Here is a 19919-nt window from a genome sequence, read left to right on the forward strand (position 1 = left end):
ACGTGTTTGACTGTATAAGGGCGAAGTTACAGGGGAACCTGGCTTGTGAAACTGATTTGCAGAATCTGAATCAATCGTACAAGGTCAAGGTGTTCCAGAGGGTAATCTGTGATTTCATCAACACGCGGATGACAGAAAGCATCAGACATAGTGGCCTAGGATAAACTCCCTTCCTATCAGAAAAAGAGACATGAAACTTTAATGCAATTCTTATTGAGACATTATATCAGCAGCATTCGTGACCACAGCATCATTCAAAGATCGCAATACTGCCAGAACAGCAGATCAATACAATTGAAACTAATTCATGAAAGTTCTGGATTTAACAGAAAAAATCAGGTGGCTCTGAAGAAGCACATGCAGCCGTTTACTACACGTGCAACAGTGTGAAACATGTGTTTAGCCATATTTATTGCAGATACTATGCGATGCAAAACAGAGACAGGCTAGTATCAATTGTAATTCAAATCTGAAATCAAATAAGTGAGTGTCTCGTAACCGTTACAATTTAAATAAATAATTGATTCATGCATAGTAATGATGATTTGTAATCGAAGGTCAATATACGATCCTCAGGAAGAGTGGAAACATTATAAAATGTACATTGTATAAACTAGAATTACTATGACTATAAGTTTTTTCTAATGTATTATGTTGTCATGTTATTAAAAATATTCAGTTGTCAGTGCACAGGCGATGCTCAAGGTTTCTTTCATAATCATATATATCTATATATGTATATGTTCAGTGGCCCTAGCCCTATGGGGTGGGAGGGGGTGAGGTTGGGAGATGGATGCAGAGAGGATGCCAGAGGGGTATAAGTCGGATACCCCATTAAAAAAAGAAAAATTACGACATACAAGAATCAACCAAAACATTGTTAAAGTGAAGTAAGTTTGGTAGCTGAAAACGCATAACACCATTCTAGGTTGCTGCAGAGCATGATTTGTAACAGATATAAACATGCTTAATTTGTTTAAGGCATTTGATACATTCGTTTAACATAGACAAGCAAATATTCTGCACACTTAGCGAAGCCAGCCTTACCCCGTTCTTGTCAATACAGAAGTGCCATGGCACTGGCAGTGACTAAACAGCGAATCAATGGGCCAGCCAAGGATGTGTTCATTCAGACCACACAGATTCATGGATCTGTAACGATATATTGGGAGACCACTGTTAAACTGGGGAGTTCCTTACCCCCGAATTAAGGTGCCACACTATGCATATTATTTTTATGCAGCTAGCCCTGTCTATGACTCATATAGAGCCACATGAATCCCTCCCCATGTGCCACCCATGAGCCAAGAACCAGACTGGTGTACAGAAAGAATATGTGTTTATTAAATAATAGGTTCCTTGAATATTTGCACTAAATGATGACGAACACCACCTTCTCTGTGGCACAAAACAAAGCTTCAATACAAAGCTACCTTTGGGGGTTTCATGTACATGGAACACAGCCAAATAAACAGTTCAAACCTCTTGTCCCACAAACACCTTTATGTCAAAATGTAAACAATATCTTGGAACATTACCAGATCATGAGCTTTAGAATTTCCTGATACGGTTTTGATTTAAAACTACTGCAACATTTTTCTGTGTTCAAAAGCAAATTCACACATGAAGCACTTTGTTTATTTAGTGTCCCTGCCACCTCAAAATTACTAGCAGTTTTGAAAGCGCAAACGACTTTTGATACTACTTTGGATTAATAAAACCTTTCTTCCATTTTCACCCCAAAAGCATTAGAAACGCTTTCTTCCATCAGGGTCACTTTCTCACTCCCAGGAAAGAGTGTGCATTTTTCAACTAGGAATTACACTTGCTTTCATTTAACACAGCACTTCTTTACCTGGCACCAAAACCCCCAACTTCAGTTACATTCAGCACCCTTCTGCTTAACACCCAGGTCTGGGCAGTGTGACAGTTGGGAATTTCAATTTTAGTCAAGGACACCCTCTTCATTTAGGGTATTCGGGGGTTGACAAGAAAAATAGGTATACCCTAGTACTTTACATGACTATAACTTGAATTAGCACTAGAAACAGGGTGGAGGTTTCAAACTACCTGCATGCCCCCTACATCAATCTATATGGGAGTTAATTAAAATATTATTCAGTAAAATATGCTAAGGGTCTACTCAGTTTGCCCCCAAAAACTATTAAGAGAAAGATATTAACTCAAGCAGATTGCCCACACACTTGGTTCTGTTTGACAAACTACTTACCTTAGAAATCTCTGTTTGTGGTGCTCTTCTTACAGGGACAGGACAGGAACATTAGAATCCACCATCAGTCAGGGATATTCCCCAGGCTCAATCGGTCTATTCAGCCTCTGGCCCCCTCTCCTGGTATGGGTCCCAGCCAGCTTCAGTATTTCCCAGTTACTGTCTCCCAAGCAAAGTTAACTCTGCAGCAATGTTTGGTCTTTCCATCCAGGTGATATCTAGGCAGTTGCCTCAGATTCATCCAGATGTTTTTTAGGCAAGTCTCCCCAGATGATTTCAGGCACCTGTCCCCTCTCTCATTGTGCAAGGCCTTTTTACCCTCTAAGCCACACCCCAGAAATATTAAAATTAGGATGTACCAGTTTATTGATTCTGAAGTTTTATTGGATATTTACGCTCCTTTCCTCCCACCAAGGTCCATCCTCTTTCTATGCATAGGCCCCTTGGGGTTATGAAGTTGAATTGATAGAATTATGACCCCACCCACCAGAGTTTTCCATTGGCATTTATTTACATATGTTATTGCACTGGAAAAGTCCTAAATGAGAATACATTGTGTTTTACAAATAAACATAACAACATATATATTTGTGGGTTCCTCTACTCATGCCATACTTATTAGTATGCCTTCCATCCATGTAGGAGATTGCACGTTGAAATTCCAAGTTTTTGTACTTTACATAACAATTGTAACAGTTATCACCCTGAAATGTTTGATGCTGTTATGCCAATATTAAGCCACCAACTCCCCAACTTTTGGCTTCATAACATTTTCTGGGGAGTTAGATACGCATTTTAGGTTGTAACAGGGCTTTAAAAAAATCAGATTTTGATACAAATTAATTGACACAGTAGGCTCGTAATACGCTTTATAATGAAACCTAATTGGCCTTGGTATGACTTAATGTTGGTGAGAAAATGAATACCTATGATATTCCATTTAAACTAATGGGAATCTTCAAACATGTATGCAGCTCCTGACTTTCATTTCACAAAATCGGTTTCAGTTCTTGTTCAGGGTTTCATTTTGCTTAAAACATATGCTCCGTGCTCTGCTGCATCACTGTTGGTATATGCCTGGAGTAAATCCATTAGCCTTTGTTCTTCCAAGGCTAATGGTCATACTGCTATTTATCTCAGAGAACAGGCCCCAAAGGAAACCTTTGATCACTGCTTGTGTTTTCTGAATAGACTGAGCCCTTCTCAGTGAATGGAAACTTAAAGTCATGTCCCTTGCAACTGAAACTCACAGTAGTTTTTCAGGAAATAGAAACTAATATTTGGGGAAGGTTAGCTTTCTTTAGGCACATGAGGCCTTCTGTTTATTCTTAATATACTTGTATAGGGCCAACAATGTTCCTTTCCCATCATGACATGTTAATTTTGGCATAGGAAATTCTAACTCCATGCCTTTGTTATTTCAGATGCATCAAATGCAAGGCCCAATCAGAAAGTGTATTTTTCTTTATTTGCAAACTGCCTTTTTAATGTGGCAGATGCAAGAGAAATGCTGTGGTTCATTTTGTCGTTCATAATGTGCCTTTCCAATTCCCATTAACAGCCTGGTTTCATTTTTCATATATGTCTTGCTTCAACTGTAGAAGTACCTATATTTGACTTCACTAGGCACATTGGCAGTGTTGAGGTTTTGAGGCTGGCTTTCCATTCTGCCACAGTGCCCTCCCATGACAACAATGTATTTCTGCACATTGGGGCCCAACATGGCCTTTCTGTTATTTTGATCCTGGGGCTGTCATTAAACCCTACAGATCCTTGCAAAATACTATTTTTCAGACAGGTTTGTAGATTGCTCTGCCAAAAGAATAACATGCTGGTGTTGTAGTTCGATTGGAAAGGTCATCTTAACTCCATCAGTGGCCAATAATCAAGGGAAAGGTCAACCCTAATAACCTGCGTGTTGGTGGATGACAGCACACTGGAAATACTCATTTGTCTTATTTTGAAACCATCATCTAGAGACTTTTTTCTAGCTTCAAAGGGATGCACTTAGTGTGATTCCTTTAGGAATAGAGCTGATGACATCAACATTTTAGCTATTGTTTGTGCGCTGAGGTAGATTTGAGATTCATTCAGCTGGCACAGCATTGATGTTCACAGGCTCACAGTGACTGTTAAACCCAAATGTCAGCCTTTGGATATATCAGTTGCCAAGATCCAATTTGGGGTGAGAATACCTCCCAGAAACTGTAACTGCCATTGGGCAGAGTATGTGGATGAGACCTTGAGTGGTTTGACTTCAAACACTGCAAACTGATGAGGCTATGGAGCATGAGCGAGCCAACACTGGTCCTTGATGCCAGAAATCCATGGTCCAAAGTTTTCATGCTCTTTGTGAGTCATTGGCTCAGTCCTTGGTCCATGAGTTATGTGTCGCTTCAGAATAGCAAAGTCATTGTAACACATGGAAGCAAAGGTGTGATGCACTACCAACGTCCTGGTCCCAGGTAAGTCTTGTAGTGTTCAGGAGACAGTACTAAAAAGGGCACACTGCAGTGTAACATGCTGGATTCTAGCTCCTTCAAATCTAGTTTGAGTCTTTCCAACTCTGTGATAGCTCTGTACATTTAGGTTCGCTAAGCTTCTTGATCAACATTTTTGTTGGCACTTTGCCTGTCCGGTGAGTTTAAGAATCAACCAAATATGTGAATGTTGAATAAAAACAGTTGGAAAGTGCATGGGTGGGATTCCTTTTAAATAATAATCTAATCTGAGCACATATTTTTAATTATTCTAAGGATTGAATAAAGTGAATACTATATGTAAATAAAAATGTTAATGTCAAGGACTGGATGCAGCTCTCCATTTGCTGAGGTGAAACTCATAGAACCTCTGAACCTGCAAACTGGATTGCTAGTAACCAGATTGAGAGGCAGTGCATAATATGGGAACACCTACTGATTTTTCTTCCTTTTAAAACAATAACATTACAGTAGTTAAACCACAGCTGACTTGCTTTCGGCTATATTGTATGGGTGTGGTTATTGATAATAAATGTTGTTTCTGTTAAAAGTAACGTGGCTAAGGTTATGATATTATATTTTTGATGCCATATTTCTAATCTGTTTATAGAAATTTTAGAGCAGGGGTCTGCAACAAGTGACTCACCAGATGTTTTGGACTATGACTCCAATGATCCTTATTTCTTCACTAGCCTGGCTAAGATTGATGGGAGTTGCAGTTAAAAACATCTGGAGATCCAAGGGTTGGAGAATACGATCATAGAGCTGACACTGATATTTGAGCCTTCGTGTTTGACTTTAGATTAAGGGCAGAGTTCCTGGTATCCCAGTGGCAGAAGTAACACTCTAGAGTTGCTGTGCACTGTGAGTCTTTGAGGGTTATTGGCCTATTCCAGTTTTACAATTTGCAAAAATTTGGAATCACCTCTATTGAGGACGAGAATGAGCTAATAACCTGCTGTATGAGCTAGTTCCCACTTAGTAGGCCCTACACATATGTGTTAACTTACTGTACTTTACTAGAGGAGAAATCTCCATTAAATTGCACGGTGGAAGAGTAAAAAACAAAGTTTGCGTGCTGTGAGCTATTTATGCAGGCTTCATGTATAAAGAAAGCGATTGAGACATTAAAAGTACAGATTTTTGTTTGTTAGAGCTGACTTTAACACTGGCCACGTTAGGCCCGAAATGTGCAGAAATATGTAAGGCAAGATGTGACTGTAAAAAAAAAAGGGCAGCATTTTATTCTCAGCTGCCATACATCCAAATATTGTTACAGAGCAACAGGGAATATAATGATGAAATGGGCCCTGTATTCAAAGGATAAAGCAGAAGCCAGAGGCTAGCCTTTCACTACTGGATGAGACACTAAAAGGCACTTTTGACAAAAGGGAGCTGCCATGAGACTCTGTGCATTTTAATACAAGTAGTAATCTAAAGATGGACTATGATGACATAATGAAATAATTAGCAAGCACGCTTTTCACATGTAAAGAAAATGAAACAGATTGGAAGGCATGGAAACAAACAGGCCTTTAAAATCACAAGTTTCTGTTCAGAGGAATTGGCTTCAGCCTGTTCAGACCATTCAAACAGTGACTTTCCCCCATCTGATGCATCTGCCCACCTGCGTGTTTAGTAATCTCTTTAAAGCTTTCTGGGCCAGAAGGGGGGCTATACTTATGCATGACCAAGGAGTTTATTGGGGTGAAGTAAAACAGAGCCCACCTTTAGTGGGTTCACCTTTGGAACATAGTTTAATAAAATCTCAAATCTGTGGTCCCTCCCTGGGCTGACTGATAGATGACATGCCCCAGGAGAATGCCACATGATGCTGAGGGGGCGGAGTTATACCATCTGCCCAGGAAGATAAGATCACTTTGGCAGGCCATTGAATTCCCCTATTCGGGGAGATAGTAGATTGGTGAATTATTTAACTGTATGTAACATTTTGTGACACTGACTTTTATCCTTTTTGAGTAATTCACAAAAACTCTGATTCAAACCTGCAACATAGTGTCGACACAGGACTCGTTTCATTAAGTGCGGCATGATAAGACTAATTCATACATTGTTAGATTTATTTAGAAATTTGAAAAATTTGCTATTTTGTAGTTTTTACGTGCAAAACTGGAATGTGTGGAAAAGTAAATTCAAGTGGGTGGACTGATCCCACCCAGAATTTGAGCTTGGTAACTGAAGGGACTAATTAAATAAAGAAAAGGGGCTAGGCTTGATTTAACCGGATGGAAAATAGATGTCCAATCCCAATCACTAACCAATGAGCTGGCACATCCTAATTTAGTTAATTTTAGAAGTGGTGAAATATGTATAAGGTGACTCACAATGGGAAAAGGGGAAGAGCTGTCTGTTATGATCTGAGTGGGACTATTGGGACTATTGAAAAATTGTTTGAGAATCAAGATTGCCTAGGAGGTGGAAAACCAGGGAGAGACAAACTGGGAACCATACAAATCAAAAGGTATCGATGCTGGACTGAACCTGGAGAGGCCATCTGGCCAGATACGTGACTTTTCCATGAGATGATTCAGGAAGTGGGGCCTTGTTCCTCAGCATGAAACCCAGAGATATTCTATGTAATTCAATCTGTCATTCCAAGCCAAGTCTTGTTTGATTTAATATCTTCCCTTTTTGATTGGGTGAACAGACTAAGAGGATATTTAGTAGTGTTATTAAATAATAATTTAACTCCCCAATAGCCAACTAAAACAGGGTGATTTTGTGGAAATTCAAAATCAATAACATCGCTTCCAGTTTGGATAAAAATATAGGCTGTTAAAGTAATTGGGTGCTACTATTTCTCATTGCCAACCCCAAAATACCCTAAAGGGGAGGGGTCTAGTTGTCAAAACGAATTTCCAAACTGTTCACCATTCCTCAGACTGTGCCTTAAAACAGAGGGGGGCTGAATGTAAACTGGATATCTGGGTTTTTGTGCTGGGACAGAAAGGTGTCTTGCCAAAATAGATAAAAGGAATCACTGATTTAAAAGCATCCTCTCTACTGAGAGTGGGAAAGTGACTCCTGGTAGAAGAGAGATTCTTAATGGCATTTTATGGTGAAGAAGAAGGGTTCTAAATGTACAAATAGTGTTTTGTTTTTAAAAGTCTTTTGTTCTCCAACACTGCTAGTATTGCCAAGTGCGCAGGGAGATTAAAAATACAAAGCGCTGCATGTCGGAAACTGTTTTTGCCAATAGGAAAGTGTTCCATGTTATTTAAAGTAAACCCCATGAAAAGTATATGGGGAAGTGAAATTGTTTTGCCATGTCCAGGGGTCTGCTTAATTCTGTACATTTAGAGTATTTTCTGAGTGACCCAGGTAGCAGAAGTATTCTATAGAGCTGTTTTTCTATGTAACCAGGGTGAAAATAACCAAAGAAGAACTACTGTACATCTTGTCGGGTGAAAGAGTCTGTCATCTGTGTTATCCTAAATCAACTAGTGTTTTCAATTTGCATGAAAAGGAAATTGTTAGGAAAGAAAAGCATGTGTCGATCCATGGAGTGAGATGGCGTGATTTGTGATTTTGTACAAATATTAATCTTCCTATTCATTAATAAATATACATTCTTACTGCACACCCGCCTGATTCTTAGCTAATCTATGGCACAGGGATGAGGGAACTACATTGTTCCATATGAGTCAGAGGCAAGGGTAGATTGAATTATATCACAGGTATATTGCTGTGGCGCTTTTGATTGGGGGTGGGGGCTGAACTCCCTGCATTGTTGTCCATAAATAGATCCAACAGGACTCACACTTACCTCCTTAGTAGGCTGACGGAGTGTTTCAGGTGCTTTTCTGAGCAGATCCCAGATTCACAGAAGGATGCACCCTGAAACATCCAAGTCAGACAGTGGCCATTTCTGACTGCTACTTGACTTGTACGTTTGCACAGATGGCACAGTGCAATGCTGCTAATCTGGCTAAAAAGTTATTTTCTTGACAAGAGGGAGGACTTGCTGAGTACAGTGTTGCAAATGTTGTGCTCCCGAATTTCAATGCAAAAGAACATTTCTCACTGTTTTCAATGTAATCAAAATCTTTCTGATTTCAAGTTTGAGGTTTTCTGTTACAAGTTTGGTCTTTTTTGCGATGATCCTTGTTGAGTGGTTTTAACATTGAAGGAACTTAAAGTGGAGTACTGTTATTAACCATTGCATCATCAGTGACCAAAATAAATATCACGATTTCCATTTCCTGCCACAGGGAACTTCTGGTGCTGCTGGATTCCAGGGAATTCAGAAACTAGATCTTACCACAAGCAAGAGGTGGGCAAGTGCCAACTCAAAAAACAGCAAAGAAACTGTGTTGTTCCTATCCTGCCCTTTGAAGCGAGCTGAGATGTCAAGGCTGCTTCAACAAATGATGGCGTTGTTCAAATGACGGCGTTCGCTTTTTAACTGTTGTAGCGCATACACTCAGCCATCGTCCAGTACTGTTTGAATTCAGGGGAGGAATGGCAACATTTGGCATTGGGGCAAGTTTTATTTTCTGGCCCATAGTGCAAAGACCCAAGCCGACAGTACAGTGGCCCCAACTTCCGGAACAAGTAAACTCAATACCAACATCTCCCCCTCCATACATTCACTAGTGTATATAGTAGACATTATTGACATTACTTCATCTTTTATGCAACATATTTTTCAGGTGTGTTTGTGGTTTCTTAGACACCCAGATCCCAAGAAATTCTCTCTTATGCCACATATATTAACATTATTTCACCAAGATAATATCATTGGTGAAATGGGAAGGCTGGGATTTGAGCTAAGTTGTCAATGTGTTATAGTTTGTAAGTTGACAGCAGGCTACATCCCCTCCGATCCCATCTCATCTTTAGTTTTACAACAATGTAAAGAGGTGGCAAAGCTAGATAATTTGTTGGTAGATCAGAGCATTTTCTGAACCAGGGAGTCTGGGTTTGCTCGCAGGTTGAATCATGAGCTGGTAATGCAAAAGACCCATGTTGGTTTCCCGCCTCCCTAGGCCATAAGCAAAACCCAAAGCTGCACCCTTTGTACCCCCACAACATCAGACCCACACTTGTCACACTGCTTCCTCACCAGTATGCTTTATATAAATTATTAAAATGATGTATTGACTAACACTATAAAGTATAACCCCCTATAAGTGAGTCTTTCTCTACAGATAGTTAAGGAAAGGCACAGTGATGGAAAACGATTTGCTCAGGATCACATCATTTATGAAGTGCGGAAGGTGGGGATTTGAGCCCTGTCCTTCTAGTTGCACAGTTTCCAATTCAGAAAGCAGGAGAGACTTAATTTTCTCCTATTCTCTCTTCAGTATTAGAAATAAAAAATGTTTTTAGTTGTTATTCAAGGGCTAAACTAGTTTACTGTTCAATAAATCTGGCTTTCAAAGCACCGATTTATCTGCAAGGGGACGCCTATTAATTGTCGGTATTCCGAGGCAAATACATTTGAGAAACAGACTTAGATTATAATCATAATGAAAATGTACTATAATTATAGTGTTAGTTTGTACAATTGCGTGTACTTATTTATTTATTTATTTGTAAAGCACCTTAGGCCCAGAGGCAAATGGCACCAAGTCACATGATAATGCAACCTCAAAAAATATGATAGAAATAGTAATTGAAACATATGTTCAGAAAGCAAGTATGCATCAATTAGTCAGAAAAAGACTGGGGGTCAAGCCAGTCCCTCTTTTGGGTACAGTGGCATGCATGTCAGACATAAATCTCAGCAACAGTCAACCTGCTAACCTCTATCTCATTTACCCTATTTTCCTTACTCATCATCCTCTGGTGTCCTTCCCTAGTACCACATTCTCAGTGCCCCGCTGTTTCTTATAATAACATTTCAGACCTCTGTTCCCCTTTTGCTCCATCCTTTAACTATTAATTCAATCCCCTCCCCTTACCTTGCATACACCATCTTCCCTTGCCCACATTGCTCAGTTACCAATTGCTTGCCACTCACGCCCTTTAATTGCCCATCACACCAAGCCCATTGCTTGCACTTTACCATGTTCGGCTGCCCTGGTTTACAGTTAGACAGTAGACAACTGTGATTTGTCAGTCAGTCTCTGCCAGACATGGCAAGAAGTCGTGGTCGGGGTCATGCTGGTCATTGTGGCTATGAGTACTGCAATTGGATAATGCAGTGTGAAAGATAGCAAGGGGAGGTAGCTTTTTGCACTTTCTTGGAAAGTCAGCTCAATATTTCAACTCTAGAAGCAGAGGAAATGTTAGTAAATATCATTAAAAAATCATTATAATCAAGAGAAACAAAGAGGTCTGAATGGTCTTACCAACTCCATCTTAAAATCGAATGCTAAACTCTGGGCATCTCTCTTGAAGGTCGTTTTCGCAGAAGTCTTGAAATCATCCACAGTCCCCCCCACCCCCTCCTGGAATTCCCCTATTGTAATACCTATCTGTAAAAGGGGTGATCGGGCTGATCCTGTTAACTATCGCCCGATCGCCCTTTTTGATGCGGATGGAAAGATATTTGATGCAGCAGTGTTAAAAGATTTGCAAATAGGTTTCCGAAGAGGCCTCTCTCTACCTCTCTCAATGGCCTAGTTATGTCAATCCTTTCACAGTCAGCAGTGAAAAAAGAGGGTTACATACTTTACTGAGCCTGGCTGGATCTCTCCAGAGCATTTGACACTGTTAACAGGGAGCGACTCTGGGCTAAATTACACCTTTGGGGAATCCCAAGTGGCCTTTTAGTTATATTAAAAGGCCTGCACATGAGCACAAAGCTCTGTGTTAGATTAAACACACAAGGTGATTTGTCTGGAGAGGTGCCCACGAAAAGAGGCTTAAGGAAAGGATGTACCCTTGCTGCATGCCTTTTAAATCTTTACCTGGCTGATCTAAACAAAGCATTAAAACATCATTCCTCTTAAGCCCCAGAATCGGTAAGCAGCCATTACAACTTATGCAGATGAAGTGGTCTTGATTACTCTCCTTGAGGACTACAACACTTCCTTTCAGCATTTGGCACTTATGCAGAAGCCAATAATGTAATAGTGAATCCCACCAAATCATAAATCGTGTCATTCAGGAGACCCTGTATGAGCACCATACATTTTAAGAAGTCCCTCCAAGATCAGAATGTGCCTATGACCTCAGGTGCTTTTCTGAGCAGATCCCAGATTCACAGAGGGATGCACCCTGAAACGTGCAAGTCAGACAGTGGCCAATTCTGACCGCTACTTGAGTTGTGCGCACAGTGCAATGCTGTTAATCTGGCTAAGAGGGAGGACTTGCTGAGTACAGTGTTGTAAATGTTGTGCTCCCGAATTTCAATGCAAAAGAAAATTACTCACTGTTTTCAATGTAATCAAAATCTTTCTGTGTTCATGTTTGCAGTTTTCTGTTACAGGTTTGGTCTTTTTTGCCATGCTCCTTGTTTACCTGGGTATTAAACTACCCTCAATTTGCACAAAAAAGTTACTTGAACAAGATCTTGATCTCAAGGTGATGCTCTTGGCACAGATGAAAAAGATCTATAGCACCTTCTGTAAATTCTCCATATGCCCATTGATAACATTTTATAAAGCAAAGGTCATTCCTTCTTTGCTGTACGGCTTGGACACAGTGCCTTTTTCCCATAGAGTAAATTGGACGCGTCTCGAAGACAGAATTTGAATTTGGAAAATAATTTTCCATGTCCCATCTAGCTACCCCATACCATCTCGGAGGCACGAACTCGGGCTGCACACCCTGAAAACACACCTTGACTGGAAGATACTTAAACTCTGTAGGTCACCAGGTGAAGATTCCCTCTTCACAGATATAGAAGCTGAGCTCAAAAGAGGAACTAGTCAGTTTCTACAAGATTTAAAATGAGCTCTAATACAAATGGACTGGATCCATACCATTGAGAAGATGCGGGTGCTTACAACATTCTGCTCTTTGTCCAGCTTCGACAAACTAAGTGGACACTTGCCAAACTATTTAGCTCGCTTTCCAAGTGCCAAACTGAGATCCGAATTCCTTAGAGTGAGACTCAATCTCTTTAGAACAGTTACTCAATCTCTTACGACAATGCCGTACCCAAACCAGCAATTTCTTCCTTAAGTAAAGGAAATGTTGTACAGACCCTGCACCATCTACTCACTGGTTGATGGTACTAGACGCTCAAGAAAATCTTTTGGGTGGCTTTGTCGATGAAAAGACCTGGATCTCTACAAACGCATTCTGGGAAAGACTAGTAGAGGGCCATGAAAGATGCTGAACCATTTCTGTCTTAAAGACTCTAGAAAAATTAGGTTTTATTGTATCGAAGTAATGTATTTCTCTTATTTTAGTTGTATTAGCATTGTTATCAATGCTTGTTACCAATTGTATTTTCTTATTCTATGTTTTTGTGAAAAGTCGTGAAACTCGGCTAAAACACAATTGAAAAAAAAAGAAGACAACAAATAAGCAGAGAGAACTTCAAGGGGGATATGTCTTTGACCTGGTGATGAAGAGGGAGCAAACAGCCTATTATATTTGTGTGTTTTTTCAATTAAGGTGGAGAGAGACTGTGTGTTTGTGTGTTTCAATATCTGTGACTGGGTTAATGTGTTTGAGTGCATTTGTGACAGTGTAAAGTATAGGTGGAAGGATGCATCCGTACCTGTGTTCATGTGACTTTATACCTATACATATAAATACATTTTTAATTTGCATGCTTGTCTTGTGTGGGTCAGATAAGAGAAGAGTGTTCTGGATAAGATCATGAAAACGATCACAGACTTAGGGGGCCATTCAAAGTTGGGTGGTAACAGTAAAATCGTCAATATTTGTCAAATACAGTTGATTTTACTGTCCACCCAATTCAGTGTTTGATCAACTACCACCAGTCGTATTCCTCTGGAAATTGCAACAGTGGAACTTTACAAAGTCTTTTTGCAGAAAATCCACATATTTTTATCTCCACCTTGAACGGGGGGGTGGGTAAAAAATCCGAACTGGCCCCACATTGTTTAAATCTTTCTTTTCACGGTGCTGGGCGGATGCGCAGGTGCTTCCCTTCAGTAAAGTGAAACACGTTTTTACAAATTACCATGTTGAGGGTGTAAAAAGGTGGGCATCTCTGATTGACTCCCCTCATTACCTTACCAATATAATGCATAAAAGGGCCAGCATTTACCCTTTCGTGCATAAAGGAAATCAACAGTAGTGCTATGAGCCAATGTTCCCTTCACAGTGATGCTGAAAATGGCTGAAACAAATTCTTAAAACCTTTTTACATTACCACCATCGGAGGTGGCATTTGTGATATAGCACTGGAGGTATTCTAGAAATATCACATCTACTGGTGGTAAACTTTGAGTAGGGCAGATTTCCAGAAATACCAGGGACGGAGCTGGTAACTTTCTCCCGTGGCATTAAAATAATGAATACCTGAATATTACATCTTTCTATGTGTGTTTTTCAATTCTGTCCAAAAGTAAGAACCACAGTCGAACAGCCATTTCTATAACCATTATATAAGTACCATCCATGGGTGCTGTTCTGGGTGCTATTAAACTCTCTCTGTATGAACACACTGGTGATCATGAAATTCACCAGAAAATAGGGCATTTGGACAGAATCAACCTGAGGACAAAGTCTAAAAATGTATGGACTCTTACTGTGGCAAGTAGGAGTGATGATAAGCTCCTGTGGATTGTACCAGAGCAATGGTGTATGGAGTGCAGTGTTTCCAACATTAGCCTCCAGGGCCACAGAATCTGTTTATTAAATGAATACATTGCCACTGGGTGGTATGAACATGCCCCTGTGCCTAGACTTCCCTCCCTCACTGTGGAGACCCATGAGTGGGGGACATCTCGGAACATCTGCAACGTTGCTGAAATAAGGACAAATGCCTTGCCCCATTTTCACAGAATCTGAGCAGTCTTTGCAGCGCTCAGTGCCTTTGTGGTAGAAGGATTTCGTCTTTTTGATAGTTTTTCTTTTATGGCTGAGATAGTTTTTTTTATGGCTGAAAATCAACCTTTCAGTAACATTTACATTAAATTATACCATTCAGTGGATCTAAGAAAAAAACAATGTATACATGATACAATAATATAACAATGTGATAAAAAGAAAAAAACAAGGTAGCAAGAAGATTATAACATAAAAGTCAGTGCTACTTCCTCTGTGTACAAAGATCAGCAGCATCATAAGTTCATTTTTGGTCACACTTTCAACATACATATATATACAGATTTAGACTGGTGATGTTAGATATGTAAGCTTTTGCAACTTCTTGTCTATTATTAGGATGAAAGAGACTTTCTAAATCTGCCTGCTTCTACTCTCCGCCCTCTGCAAATCATCCAGGACAGGACTGCAAGACTTATCCTTGGCCTCAAACTCAGGGATCGTATTTCTCCAGGACTGAAATCTCTGCACTGGCTCCCAGTGGCTGCAAGGATTACGTTCAAAACCCTCTGCTCATCCGCCTCCAACTCCCTCAGGGTCAGTCGCTTCTACAAGCAACGAGTTGATGGCAGGTCTCTACCTTCGGCTGGGGCCTCCCTCTGGAACAGCCTCCCTGCCTCCCTGAAACTTGAGAAGAACCATCTCCGGTTCCGGAACACCTCAAAACCTTCCTCTTTGCTTTCTCTCCTCCTCTCCCCTGCTGAACTCCTGGCTGAAACTGTACTGGTCACCCTCGGGCCCAGGTCCCAACCCCTGCCAGTTATGCACCTGCACTACCTCCCTGGCACTACCCGCACTTGGGGACTGTTGTTCTGTATCCCTACAGTCCCCCACCTGCACTTGACACAGTTAGGAAATATTCCTATTTATGTGTTATTTTCCTCCAGTTGTGAACCCCCCAACTTTTTGTTGATGTTTTACACCATAGTCCGATTTTACCAGAGGAGCCCAGCCTTCTGCTGCACTCCTCTGGGCTTTTCGTTCACTTCTTACGGGGAAACTGACATGCCCTTAAGACAATCAGTACTGGGAGACTTTGTGTCCCTTAGTCCTTTTCGATGTTGCAACTTTTCTGAAACATGTAACAAGTGTACAATGTACCTTCCAGTACAGTACACTTGGGTCTATTAGTCATTTCCAAAGGCCCTAGATACTCTCAAAGGATTTTTGAGGAGAAGTGCAGATGTTCATTGGACAGGGCTGGTGGGAGCTTATCATTTCATACATTTGTAAACCTTTTCTGTCCAGGTAAACCGTGATTACTGTGTTTGGCAAAAATAGGTGGCCTGGCTACAAAATGGGCATGCCACGAGGTTCTTTGTCCATCTTGCCCCTTCACCTTTCCCAGGTCGAGCCGACCCGGGTCAGTCCTTATTTGGGCATGCATTCTCCCACAAAACGCCAAGCTTTTGCAGGCTTCTGCATGCCCTGTGTGTGTGCCTTCAGGATATGAGCTGGAACGTCTGGTTCCAATACACATCCACGGTGCCAGAGAGTCTGGAGTGCTGTGAATGCCTGGGACCACTGTGGTCCGTGATTGGTCCACGTATGGTATGCCTGTATGTGAGCAGATCAAAGATTGGGTCCTCTTCATTATGGCACAAAGGAGATTCTGGATAAGAGAAGGCCCCAAACACCCATACCATGTCGATCTCTGGAGTTCTCACTGAAAGAAGGATAGGATCCAAGTATCCTGAAACTAAGAAGCCGAGTCGGGGAACCACTGGAAGGTTTGGTACCATGAGCCCACTGTCGTCCCGTGGGACCCCTCTGCATCTGGTCGTCCTAGAAGGTCTGTGAAGACGCTTCCACCCATTGGAATAATGAGACCGACTATTTTCGGCACCTTTATCAAAACCTGCAAGTAAGCCTTCTCGGAAGTGTCCCTGGGCCAACCAGTGGGCTGACCAGCTTACGCAGACTCTTTGCTCTGATACTGCTGCTGTTTCGAGGAGGCTTTCGAAACTTTTGAAACTTCTGTGTTCACAGCACCCTCACACCAAATTTCGTACACTTGGAGTTTCCAGGTCTGAAGTGAGGCAAGTGCACCAGAACCGGAGTATACACAGTTACCATGTCGCCCAGCCGTGGTGACGACCTTTGCAGGTGTGCTGCATTTGTGCCCCTCTTGCTGCTGCTGTGAAACTGGCCTGATCCATCCACCAGGAGTGGAGAAATTGCCACTGTCCCATTTGGAATCATCACTGTATCATCGTCGCTGAAAGCTGCAGAGATGCCAGATTGCTGCACTTGAACCTGCAACCGAAGTAGACTCAACTGCCTAAGTTTGGTCCAGAATGCACCGGGGGTTCGTGAGTAATCGCAACCCTAATTGGTGGCCTCTAGCGCCTTCATCCATTTTAACACACAAGTGGCCCCTGGGGGCCCCTCTCCTTTCCACTGCTAGTGCGAACTAGCAAACTATTCCCAACTCTTGGAATGGACTCTGCCCTCAAGGGTAGAACATCCTCCAATTGTGGTAATTTATTCTTCATTGCCTCACCCACATTCCTGAGTTGCTACAGACCCTTGAAGAGACCCCGTTTTGCCCATTTGAACTACCAAGTGCACTGGCATTGCATGTACATTTGAGCATTAGGCTCCACTCTTCTTAGGGACTGGACTGCCTCTTAGTTAGGAGTGTGTTGGATGCAGAAGGGACTAAAGACTATTTGCACTGCCTGTTTCTTTCCCCTTTTAGGTTGTGGACCCATTTCGTGCATTAACCATTTAGACCCCCAATGGTCTTGTGTATATATATATATATATGTATATATATATATTACGCGGCCACGTGGTTAAGTTGCTAAACCCATAGGAAGAGCGCTTTTTGGGCGGCTTATAACTTCGCTCCCCCTGGACGAATCCACACCAAACTTTGCAAAAGAAGTATATGGCCCACTTATTTTGCTAAGTTTGGTGAGGTTTGGTCCAGGGGGAGCAAAATTATAGGGGGGGTTCCCAAAATTTATTTTTTTTCCATAGGCTGAATGTGGAAAAAACTTTGCTCACGCCTACAGCCCAAACTGCTGGACGGATTTTCACCAAATTTGCGGCAGGAGCAGCGGCTTGGTCCTGAAAGCGTGCTTTTGTAAATTTGGTGAAAATCCGTCCAGTGTTTTTTTAAAAAAGACCAAAAAGTAGGTCACAAAAGCACCTTCCATCATATCACAAAAAAATATTGACACAATTCAGACACATTTCCCTGTTCGCTACGCGGACAGGGCACTGATTGGTTAATCGGCTTGCGTCATGTCCGCGGACATACGACCTGTTCGCTGATTGGCTGGAATGAAGTGTGAGGTGTGTCGTATTGTTTCGATGCGCCCGCAATCTTGGATCCGCGGACATCCGCAGACAGCGCGGCGGTGAACGGGGGAGAAATACAACTTTGCCAAGTGTGTTGGTGTGTAAGAGTGCTTGGGGATGGTGGGGGAGTAAGAGATGGGTCAAATGCTGTATTTGTTTAGGTGCAGGCACCCCTGATGTGTTCGTCATGTCCGCGGTCACCGCGGCTCTCCGCGGACATAGAAAAATGCGCTTCTGGCTATTTTACTTTAGTATGATTTTGGTTTTGCGTCGTTAGTACAGCGTTGATTGTAATTAATATCCTCTATAAGTAGCCCATATAGCACAATTAAAATGTTTGATTCTATAGGTTTGATCTATGGGTGTGATATGCTGCAGTGTTTGTGGCCAGGGCCTAGAGTCTTGGGTGCATATCACACCCATAGATCACACCCATGGAATCAAACATCTATCAAATATTGGCAAATGTACAGCTTGTGTTGTGTTTGATATGTATGTGAAGTTTTGGCTACATCATGTCATTAAGATTGTAGAGTTTGGTAACAAGTACTGCAGTATAACATATCCATGGAAGTAAACATTTTGTATTGTTGTGAAAACAAAGAAATTGATATGAGGCTGGGAAGCCCAAAGGAAACACACCAACACAGGTTACAAAGGACATACAAAGTGCTTTATTTAAAAGCTACAACAGTTACCAAAAAGTCAATTGACAAACGGATAGCTATTCGGCTCTCAGAGTAACGTAACGAACTTCAACGAAGGTTCGATGCATTAGTAGAGAGACAGTACATTGGAATATTTGGGCTTTTTATACTCTTTATCCAGCCCTGGCCAACCCCCTCGCGGGTTAACCATTCTTGGGACCAGGCCTAGTGTTCCTTGCCAGGTCAATCCTATAATTTAAAATTTTGATCAGTTTCGCTGATATAGTTGTACATTTACACATAGGTCAGGGATAGGACAAGGTCTCAGTTCGCGACCCCGACAAGTGGCCTGCAGGCATATTATTTATTCATGTGTGCGGAGGTCAGAACGGCCAGAATCTCACTCAGAATGGCATTCAGCCTCCATTTTGATGTTCAGGGTGTCTTCCACATTACAAGAGAACCTAAAATGGCGGCTAAATCCAAGATGGCGACTTACACAATTTTTCGTTAAGGTCAAGACCATGCCGCGGAGTCTATTTACATGATATTTTAGACAACTTGGCGTAGGCCAACACACATTCAAATACTGCGATAGGAGGCAAAATATCATTTCAATTCCAACAGACCCTCCTTTTGGCCCATGCCAAGTGCTAACATCATTTCTAATACTTTTGCAAATAACTCCATGTGTTGTCATCCATACATCCCGAATCATTGTCTGTAATATCTATAGCCATTAGGTCGTTCATCAGAACTTCTTGTAACACAAACTCTTTAGAAGCTGTATCTGGGGCATATATTCTATGCCCTATTGTGCTCACTGCTTGGGCACAACATCCCACTAGCATTCCACATATACTCGGAAGACATTGAAAACAGCAACAAAGGAATAGCAGGATCCCCAAAATAACCAGAATAACAGAAAGCACCTTCCAACCCCAAGATCGTAAAGAATCTCAGAACCAGGTGCTAAGATTCCAATCTCCTACAGGGATATGTACTTCAGAACTAAGAGTATGCAAGTTCTGTATTGGTTTAAAAATTGTCGGCGAGGAATCTGGTACGAAAACACAGCAAGCGGACCCCACTAATTTGCATACTCCACCTCGTTCTGCCAGAATGACATCTAATGCCATCCGATTTTGGAGTGCTACCAATCTTATTGCTTTTTGCTCTAAGGTCATATTGTAGAGTAAGTCTGTGGTCCGGTTGATCGTTCTCTCCAGTACCCTTGCTAATCCCCTAATGTTCTCAGAGCTTGTTATTTGTCCCCAAAAGGGCAGAACTGATTTCGCTATATCTCCCAATACT

General features: G+C 41.5%; 1 protein-coding gene across 1 annotated transcript in view; it reads left to right on the plus strand.

The window, feature by feature from the left end:
* The window catches only part of ARHGAP25 (Rho GTPase activating protein 25), a 624418-nt gene that overhangs the window by 363587 nt on the left and 240912 nt on the right, over positions 1 to 19919 (plus strand). The window lies entirely within an intron of this gene.

The sequence above is a fragment of the Ambystoma mexicanum genome, chromosome 10, assembly GCF_040938575.1.
Source record: "Ambystoma mexicanum isolate Mex_15411 chromosome 10, UKY_AmexF1_1, whole genome shotgun sequence".
NCBI lineage: Eukaryota > Metazoa > Chordata > Amphibia > Caudata > Ambystomatidae > Ambystoma > Ambystoma mexicanum.